Raw genomic sequence first — 10,305 nt, forward strand, 5'->3', positions numbered from 1 at the left:
CCACCCCTTTGGGGGTTGCCTAAGGCCATCAGAAAACACATATATTTACGGTACGATTTGTAACAGGAGCAAAAACCACAGTTATGAAGTAGCAACAAAATAATTTTATGGTTGGGGGGGCAACATAACGTGAGGAACTGGATGAAAGTATTACAGCCATAGGAAGGGTGAGACTCACTGATCTAGGAGTTTGGCTAGTGAACAACTCTAAATTACCTAGTAGGTGACTGAAGAGAGCACTGGCTGCTCTTGCAGAGGACCTGGGTTCAACTCCCAGCTCACGACCATCTGTCACTCTAGTTTCAGGGGAACCGATGTCCTCTTCTAGGCTCCATAGGAACTCCACACACATAGTACTCATTCATGCAGGCAAAACACACACAGATAAAGTAAGAAATAAACACATCTTTGGGGGTAAAAATGCAGGTCAGATGGCTCAGTAACTAAACCCACTTGCTGTCAAGTTTGGTGAACTGAGTTTAGTCTTTAGCACCCAGGTTGTGGAAGAAGATAACTAGTTCTTGAAAGTTGCCCTCTTAGGGGCTGGAGAGATGGCTCAGTGGTTAAGAGCACTGACTGCTCTTCCGAAGGTCCTGAGTTCAAATCCCAGAAAACACATAGTGACTCACTCTTGCGTGCGTCCAACTCGACCAGCAAGAACGATGCTGCAACAGGATCCTTCTGCACACGTTTATTGGGAGAGCTTGATTGTAGAGGCGAATAGACCCCGAGCCCAGCACTGGTGCTGCTTTATATAGGCCTAGGAGAGGCGTGTCTCACACCCGGATTGGTTGTGCTTGGTTGATGCTTACCACCTCATTTGCGTGCTTACATCTGATTGGTTAATTTCTCTCTCATCTGATTGGTTAATTTCTCTCTCATCTGATTGGTCAACTTCTCTCTCATCTGATTGGTCAATTTTGGTTAATTCTCAAAACCTCATCTTGGCAAAAAAACTTTCCTGCCTATGTATGCGTGGTGGCCAGCAGAAGCCTGTGCCACTCTGCAACGGCACATGTGGCTTCCCACAACTCACAACCATCTGTAATGCGATCTGATGCCCTTTTCTGGGGTGGCTAAAGACAGCTATAGTGTATTTAAATAAATAAATCTTTGGATCGGAGTGAGCGGGGCCGGAGAGAGAGGAAAAAGTGTCTGAAGACAGCTACAGTATACTTACATATAATAAATAAAGAAATAAATCTTTAAAAAGAATAAATAAGGGGCTGGTGAGATGGCTCAGCGGTTAAGAGCACTGACTGCTCTTCTGGAGGTCCTGAGTTCAAATCCCAGCAACCACATGGTGGCTCACAACCACCCGTAACGAGATCTGAAGACAGCTACAGTGTACTTTAATATACTAAATAAATAAAATCTTTAAAAATAAATAAATAAATAAAAAAGTTGTCCTCTGACAGTCCTCCTAATGCTGGTGACATGCACATGCATAAAGCGTACACACACACACACACACACACACACACACACACACAGAGTAAATTAAAAACAACCAAAACCCAAAGCAACACTTCAAACACTCTATTGTGATACAACTGATATACAGCAGCTGCGCGTTTTAACAAAAACAAAACAAAACAGAACCCAAAGTACCTCACTGGGCTGTGCATTTGAGTATAGGAAGTCAAGCCACCACATTCAGACTCCATTATGAGTTACATGTGAGCTCTTTCCCTATGGCTTCTGGATTTGGTGGTTTTCTCTGAAGTCTTTATCCTGTTCAAGATTATAAGCATGTCCTCATGCTTGCTTCCAGGGGGTTTTAATTTAGCGTTTCCCACCAGCAGTCATAATGATATAGAAACATTCCTGGCCAGAATCAAGTGAGAGGCAGGGTTCCCCCACTCTTCCCAGGCAGGCCTCTGTCACACTGCCCTCTACTGACTGATCTGGCCCTTAGAGTTAGCTTGAACTGGACTCTTCCTGGCCCACACTTCTACCCCACAGAAGTGAATTAACAGGATCGTTTGTTTGTTTGTTTGTTTGTTTGTTTGTTTGAGACAAGGTTTCTCCATTTAGCCTTGGCTATCCTGGCACTAGCTCCTTAGACCAGGCTGGCCTCCAACTCATAGGTCCACCTGCCTTCACCTTCTGAGTGCTGGAATTAAAGGTGTGCACCACCACCTCCAGGCCCTAACAATATTTTCTTTTTAAACACAGCCTCATTGTATATCCTCACTGACTATCCTGGAACTCAGCTGTGGATGAAATTGGCTTTGAACTCACAGAGATCTTTGATCTTCCAAAGATCCTTATTTGGTCTTCCTAGTGCTGGGATTAAAGGCATGTGCCATCAAGCCTCACAAAATACATAGCACAGGCTGACATCCAACTTCTAATCCTTCTGCCTGTTCCTTCAGCATATCCTATGAGTGTGTGTCACCACAGCTGACTCTTTATGATCTATGCCCAAATCAGATGGGCTGTCCTCACCCTTATAAGCTACTTGATTTAGCTTTAGGTACTACTTTCTCCCCATGGGAGCTCTCTCTCTCTCTCTCTCTCTCTCTCTCTCTTATTTTTTTTAAAGATTTATTTACTTATTCTATGAATATGAGTACAGTGTTGCTGTCTTCAGACACACCAGAAGAGGGCATCAGATTTCATTACAGATGGTTGTGAGCCACCATGTGGTTGCTGGGAATTGAACTCAGGACCTCTGGAAGAGCAGTCAGTGCTCTTAACTCTCTCTCTCTCTCCTTCCTTCCTTCCTTCCTTTCATTTTCTCTCTTCCAACTTTATCTTTGGGATGTGGGATGCAGAGATGACGACTCAGTGGTTAACAGTACAGACTACTTTTGCAGAGGAACTGAGTTTGATACCCAGCACCCACATGGTGGCTCATAGCTGTCCGTAACTCCAGTTCCAAGGGATCTGACAAAATTCTAATGAACTAGATCACTGAAGTCCTTGAAAAAAATGCTGTGTGTTTTGCACATGGTTCCTTATTTATTTATTAGATTTATTTATTACTATACATAAGTACACTGTAGCTGACTTCAGACACACCAGAAGAGGGCATCAGCTCTCATTACGGATGGTTGTGAGCCCCCATGTGGTTGCTGGGATTTGAACTCAGGACCTTCGGAAGAGCAGTCAGTGCTCTTACCTGCTGAACCATCTCACCAGCCCCACTTCCTAATTTAAAGTAAGTCAGGCTTTCTGCATAAGTACTGAACCAGTATATGATTTTACCATATTAAGAAGGACCAAGGTTTTGTTGTTGTTGTTGTTCTTGTTTTGGTTTGGTTTTTTTTTTTTTTTTTTTTTTTTTTTTTTTTTTTGGTTTTTTCCAGACAGGGTTTCTCTGTATAGTCCTGGCTGTCCTGGAACTCACTTTGTAGACCAGGCTGGCCTCGAACTCAGAAATCCACCTGCCTCTGCCTCCCAAGTGCTGGGATTAAAGGCGTGCGCCACCACGCCCTGCTTGTTTTGGTTTTTTTTTTTTTTTTTTTAAAGATTTATTTATTTATTATATGTAAGTACACTGTAGCTGTCTTCAGACACTCCAGAAGAGGGCGCCAAATCTCGCTGCGGATGGTTGTGAGCCACCATGTGGTTGCTGGGATTTGAACTCTGGACCTTCGGAAGAGCAGTCCGGTGCTCTTACCCACTGAGCCATCTCACCAGCCCTTGTTTTGGTTTTTTGTTTTACCAGACAGGGGTTTTTGTTTTGTGTGTGTGTGTACGCGTGCGTACATGCTTGGCTAGTATTTTTCACAGTGTATTTTTTTTTAAGTTTATTTATTTATTTATTTATTTATTTATTTATTTATTTTGGTTTTTCGAGACAGGGTTTCTCTGTGTAGCCCTGGCTGTCCTGGCACTCACTTTGTAGACCAGGCTGGCCTCGAACTCAGAAATCCGCCTGCCTCTGCCTCCCGAGTGCTGGGATTAAAGGCGTGCGCCACCACGCCCGGCAAGTTTATTTTATATATAGGTGTACACTGTTGTTGCGGCCTGCCTGCAGTCTACAACACGAACGGTTCAACTGAGAATGGCAGTTCAGGCTGAAAAGAGAGGAATCTAGACAGGGCGGAAGAAACAATGGAGCCAAGACAAATCCTGATCAAAGCTCAATTTTACTAATTCCAGACACTCAGTTATAAAGGAAGGGGGAGGGAACCCAATATCCCGCCAAGTAACTCAGGGTCCAGTAGCAGGACGAACACGTGTGTGCCTCCAGGCAGCAAAGGCAGGTTCCAGCAGTAGGTAGGCGTGGCAGGACGAATGAGCCGGTAGCTCCACCCTTGAGCAGGCAGGTTCCAGGCTGGGGGAAGGGAGGCCACATTTCCTCCCATTAGATAACAAAACAAAAATAAAAAAGGGGGTGGCCTGAGGCAGAAAAATTATCTATGTTCAATAGTTCTGCCTGAGTTTTTTAGGGCTAAAGAAAAAACCTGTTTCCGTGGGATTCCCTAACTTTTCTAATGGTAAACTGTATCTGGCTAAGACTGTCTTTAAAGCACTGACAGAATAGCAGCGCTGGGCTGTAGGCTCTGACTTTATAATGCTAATTAGTGCTGAATAGGTAGCTACCTGTTTGCATTTTAAGTAGGGCGTTGGAACCCTGGCTGAGTTTAACTAAACAATTTTAGAATAACACTGAGCTGATAATTATCCACAATTTTGGGTGAAAGGCAGGGGAACAGGGAGAAGGGGGTAAGACTGGCTGGCTCCTAGTACAAGGCCAGTTGGCTTTTTTATGTTTTTGGGTGGGAGGCAGTGAAGGGCTTGCCCTTACGACAGCAAGGTCTCCAACCTCTCTCCCCCCTATTAATTAAGTTTAAATAGGCAATGCTTAACAGAGGTGATCAAATGATTTTTTTCATCCATAGATGAGTGGGCCTTTAACCTTGACTTGGGTGGACATTGACCTGATTCCTCCCGTGAGCATTATAACAACTCACATCTGTGGCTCTTGGTATCTTTTGGGGAGGGGAGGCAGAGCCTTAAGTATTTTTGGTTTTTAGCTGGAGTCAGATACCAACCTCTTACAAATCAGGTGTGTCGCACAGGGAACTCAGAAACGGTCAAGCTGGACCTTCCCTCCGCAGTAATCTCCTGCGCCAAGCGGTACCCATACTGTATTCATATGATTATGAATCAGTATCGCAGTTCTGAGTTTATGCGCGGTCTCTATATGAGACTTGTCAACCTCAGATTTAGCAAGGCCTAGACAAGAATTATGTTAGTATTAACACCATTAATTTTGGTTAAACTAGGAGCTGAAAGTCTTTCCTCTTCATCTCTGTTATTCCCAGTAGCCTGAGGAACTAAGGACACCTTGCAGTAACAGCAAGGGTGAAAAGCCAGAGGCCAGCTAAGGGACTAAGCCCATCTCTATCAAAATAAGAACTAATCTCTGTAAATATATATGAAATTTCTACTTCCCTAGCTCTCCTGGTAAATCTAAATCTTATCTTAGACTGAAAAGCCACATGCTGGGATGTCCTTGGAAGGGAGATTAGCAGTACCACCTGTTTGCTCTTAGGGGCAGAGAACCGGAGAATGTAGATTGACCTGCTTGAGAAAAGGAAGAATTCTAAACAATGAGAGTGTAGCAATGTAAATTTTCTGTTTGGAGAAGTCAAGGTACTTTATTTAGATGCAAATTATAAAGCTAAAGCTAATCTCAAATTAGAAGTAACTGGGTGCCAGTGGCGGCTGCAGACTGACCTTTAATGTCAGTTTGCAAAAAGTTTAGGACAAATAAGGTGAAGGCAAGATGAGCCTTTGGTGACTTTGGGGGAAATGCTCTGAATTAACTTTGCTAGGTAATTTAGAATATAGGAATCTCTAATAATTGAACTGAATATTAGACCAGTCTAAGATTGAGTTAGAATGGCTGGTCACACTGAAGAAGAGTGAAAAATCATTATGACTCTATTAAATGACTAATTTTACTAAGTCTGAATATACAGTCTCTGATGTACTATTGCCATAAAGTTAAAAGGCTAGAAGCTAGTCTAAACTGGAAAAATGACAAGCAAGGATTTAAGGTAAACTTCCCTTGAGAAGCATTAGTTAATAAAATACTTTCCACTTAGGAAACAATATATACTGAAAGATTAAAACTTTTGGCTTCTTGTAAAGAAGCAGAAACAATAAACATTTTTCTTACATAATGTAAAGCTATATTAGCCATACGTAGAGGCAAAATTTTCTAGTGATTACCAGTTTACTAGAAGCAAAAATCTTTGAATTTAAGCATTATTTTAAACATCTGAATAGATCTGTAACACTGTTAAAAAGAAATTTTCTTGAACACAGGGAAAAACTTTTTTAGGCATTGTTTGCAAAACAAAAGAAAGGGCAACAAGCCGCTCTGGGACTGCCCAGAGCCCTGTATTGACTCAAAGGTAAAATACTTTTTAATCTGAGCATTAATCTTAAATTTGCAATCAAACTGCAAGCTGCAGTCAATGGAACAATGGCAGTTTTAACCATAATTTTTAAGTTTTTGTGCAAGGTTAGGATAATACCTACAACTTTGGGAAAGCAAAACCTATGTTTAAAACAATTTATCACTGTTAAAATCAATATTAGAAGCATTACTATCATATTACGAAGTTTGGATATCAATTAATACCTATGAATACCTATTAAAGCAAGCTTTAACGCTTTAATAAAGAGGCATTGCTTTATATCTTATCTTAAATTTTACTATTTAGGATAGGAACCACATTAATCATTATCTAAACTAGAAATATCTTAAGAGACTCAGCCTCTGAAGCTTAATCTCAAACTCTAACTCGCTTCAGGGCCTCACCAACTTTCTCCCAGGTTCCACAATCTATCGTTTCTTCTTCTTTGAACCATGGACAACAGCTATCTATCTTATCTAAAAGATTTCTGACTTTGAACCCTTCCTTCTTCCACCTAAGCAGCTTTCTAAAAAGCTGCGGCACACCGCCTGTCTCCGTATCTAGTTCCGATTAACGAACTACTGACCCCAAGCAGAAACAGTGTTGGGTCAGCACTGATTCAAACTTGATTCGTATCCTACCGCATCCTCAGCAACACTTTACAAAACTGAAATTTTTTAGGCTAGCGCTAGCATGTGTACCTGTCCGTTGCTCCGATGCTCCTCCGATACGAAGATTCTTTCCTTTCTTGTGGAGCTCCACACAGCAGTCGTTTCTCTTAGCATCCCTCTGCCATTCTTCAGGTCCCAGTTCTGGCGCCAACTGTTGCGGCCTGCCTGCAGTCCACAACACGAACGGTTCAACTGAGAATGGCAGTTCAGGCTGAAAAGAGAGGAATCTAGACAGGGCGGAAGAAACAATGGAGCCAAGACAAATCCTGATCAAAGCTCAATTTTACTAATTCCAGACACTCAGTTATAAAGGAAGGGGGAGGGAACCCAATATCCCGCCAAGTAACTCAGGGTCCAGTAGCAGGACGAACACGTGTGTGCCTCCAGGCAGCAAAGGCAGGTTCCAGCAGTAGGTAGGCGTGGCAGGACGAATGAGCCGGTAGCTCCACCCTTGAGCAGGCAGGTTCCAGGCTGGGGGAAGGGAGGCCACACACTGTAGCTGTTTTCAGACACACCAGAAGAGGGCATCAGATCCCATTACAGATGGTTGTGAGCCCCCATGTGGTTCTGGGAATTGAACTCAGATGTCTAGAAGAGCCATCTCTCCAACCCAAGCTCTTGTTTCTTAATTTGATTCATAGTTGATGCTGGCCGGGCAGTGGTGGCGCCTGCCTTTAATCCCAGAACTTGGGAAGCAGAGGCAAGTGGATTTCTGAGGTCAACCTGGTCTACAAAGTGAGTTCCAGGACAGCCAGGGCTACACAGAGAAACCCTGTCTTGAAAAACCAAAGAACCAAAACCCCCAAAAACCATAGCTGATGCTGCATTTGAAAAAAAAAAATATGTGTGAGGGGTAGGGGAGGTGCGAGGCATATATGCATAGTGCTCTCAGAGGCCAGGAGAGGGTGTCGGGTCCTCTGGGTTGTTACAGGCTGTTGTGAGCTTCCTGGCAGGTCCTCTGGAGGAGCTGGAAGCACGATTAATCACTAAGCCACTTCTCCAGCCCCCTCCTCAACTTGAGACAGCTCCGGCTGGCTTTGCACTTACCAGGAATCTTCCTTTCTCTCCCCAGACCTGAGATTACAAGTGTGAGCTGTCACAGCTGACACTCTTACACTCTCAGGGCAGTTTCTGTTCCTTAGACTCTTCTTCTGTGCTTATAAAGATATGGAAGGGCTCCCTAAATTTGCGTGTCACTCTTGAGCAGGGGCCGTACTAATCTCCAAGTCATTCCAGTTTTACCTATGTGTCATGCAAGAAGCCACTCCTTTCCTTTCATTCTCTCATTTTTTGTTTTTTGTTTTTTTTTAAAAAAGGTAATAGAAGCCAGACATAATTTGCACAGAAAGTTGCAAGCCAGCCAAGAGAACGCAGCAAGACTTCATCACAAACCAAACCAAAAAGGTAATAGAAATGGTGAGAGTTTATTCCAAAGGAGAAATGAGAAGATTGGATGACCAGAAAAGGCAAATACTCAAAAGTTTCAAAGTCTTCCCTACAAAATATTGATGCTTTGCTTTCTAGGTCCTCCCACTTGGCTGTCAAACCACCAAAATTTCATGTCTATATAGGCAATCTACAGGTTCTCCCTGGAAGGCTTCTTAGGGACCTTTGTGAAGTTCTGGGGATCAAACCCGAGCTGCAGGCATATGAGGCAAGGCGTCTGTCAGAGCTATAACCCAACCCAACTTTTACTTCTTTCCTTTGGGAGGGAGGCGAACATCTGGGCGTTCATGGATATAGTACACTTATGGGAAAAGGCTGTTGGCATTGCTCACGCTATCATGTAAAAGCAAAAATCCTGGGCTGGTAAGATGGCTCAGCGGATAGGAGCACTTGACCACTCTTCCGAAGGTCCCGAGTTCAAATCCCAGCAACCACATGGTGGCTCACAACCACCCATAATGAGATCTGATGCCCTCTTCTGGCACATCTGAAGACAGCTGCAGTGTACTTATGTATAATAATAAATAAATCCTAAAAAAAAAAGAAAGAAAAATCCTACAAAATCTAAAATGCTGACAAGATGTCTAAATCTACTGAAAAACAGTTGCTGCAAAAGGTTTTAAAGTTATTGATTTATTATATATGTGTATTAGTCTGGATTCTGTAGAGGGAGAGAACTTAAATATTTATATTTATTAATGAATATGTTAAATTATTTATTGAGTTTATCATATATATATATGATTTATTAGAGAAGCTTACAGGAAGTGGTCCAGCTAATCTAGCAATGTCTGTCTACTAATGGAAGGTCCAGAGTCCAGGAGTTGTTCAGTCCATGGGGCTGGATGACCCCGCTGGTCTTTCAGTATACACTGGAATCCCTAAATAGGTTCTAATGCCAGTGTCTTTGTTAGGGTTTTACTACCGTGAGGAGACACAATGACTAAAGCAACTCTTATAAAGGCAAACATTTCATTGGGGCTGGCTTACAGTTTCAGAGGTTCAGTTCATTATCATCATGACAGGAAGCATGGCAGCAGGCATGCTGGAGAGGGAGCTGAGAGAATCTTGATCCAAAGGCAGCAGGAGAGACTATCTCCTTCGCACTGGGCTGGAGGACTAGGAGACCTCAATGCCTGCCTACCCAGTAGTACACTTCCTCTAGCAAGGCCACACCTCCTAATAGTGCCACACTTCCCATGGGCTAAGCATATTCAAACCGGTAGATGGCGTGGTTCAGATCAAAGGTGGATCTTCCACCTCAAAGATCCAGATTATGGGTATTGCTACTTTAAATCCCTCACAGGTTTCGCCAGCCATTGCGGTTTTAGTTCATTCCAGGCATCGTCAAGTTTACAACCAGGGATAGCCATGGCCATGTGTGTGTGGGAACCTGTGCAGGTCAAAGGACAACTTGCAGTTATGGGTTCTCTTTTACCACGTGGGCCGCTGAGATGGAACTCAGGTCACTAGGTCTGACAGCAGGTATCTTTACTTGCTGAGTCACTTTGCTGACCCCAGAGGGTCTTTTCATTTCAGCTCCTAAAAGTTTCAACTTCTGTGATTTACAGAATTTCTGGTCCTTTTTTTTTTTGTTTTGTTTTGTTTTTCGAGACAGGGTTTCTTTGTATAGCCCTGGCTGTCCTGGAACTCACTCTGTATAGACCAGGCTGGTCTCGAACTCAGAAATCCGCCTGCCTCTGCTCTGGTCCATTTTTAAAGTCTTATTTTTGCTTGTTGGTTTTTGGAAGTTGAACCTACAGTCTTTTGTTTTGTTTTATATTGGCTTTGGTTTTGTTTTT

The 10,305-nt window shown here is 43.0% G+C and overlaps 1 non-coding gene across 1 annotated transcript; it reads right to left on the minus strand.

Annotated features, from left to right (window-relative positions):
• Positions 1–8,218: 8,218 nt before the first annotated feature.
• On the minus strand, positions 8,219–8,322 carry LOC115031775 (U6 spliceosomal RNA). Its single transcript, XR_003837441.1, has one exon. It is a non-coding gene; the product is annotated as a U6 spliceosomal RNA (small nuclear RNA).
• Between the last annotated feature and the right edge of the window lie 1,983 nt (positions 8,323–10,305).

This window comes from Mus caroli, unplaced genomic scaffold, assembly GCF_978045245.1.
Source record: "Mus caroli unplaced genomic scaffold, Mus_caroli_1 scaffold_10, whole genome shotgun sequence".
NCBI classification, from domain to species: domain Eukaryota; kingdom Metazoa; phylum Chordata; class Mammalia; order Rodentia; family Muridae; genus Mus; species Mus caroli.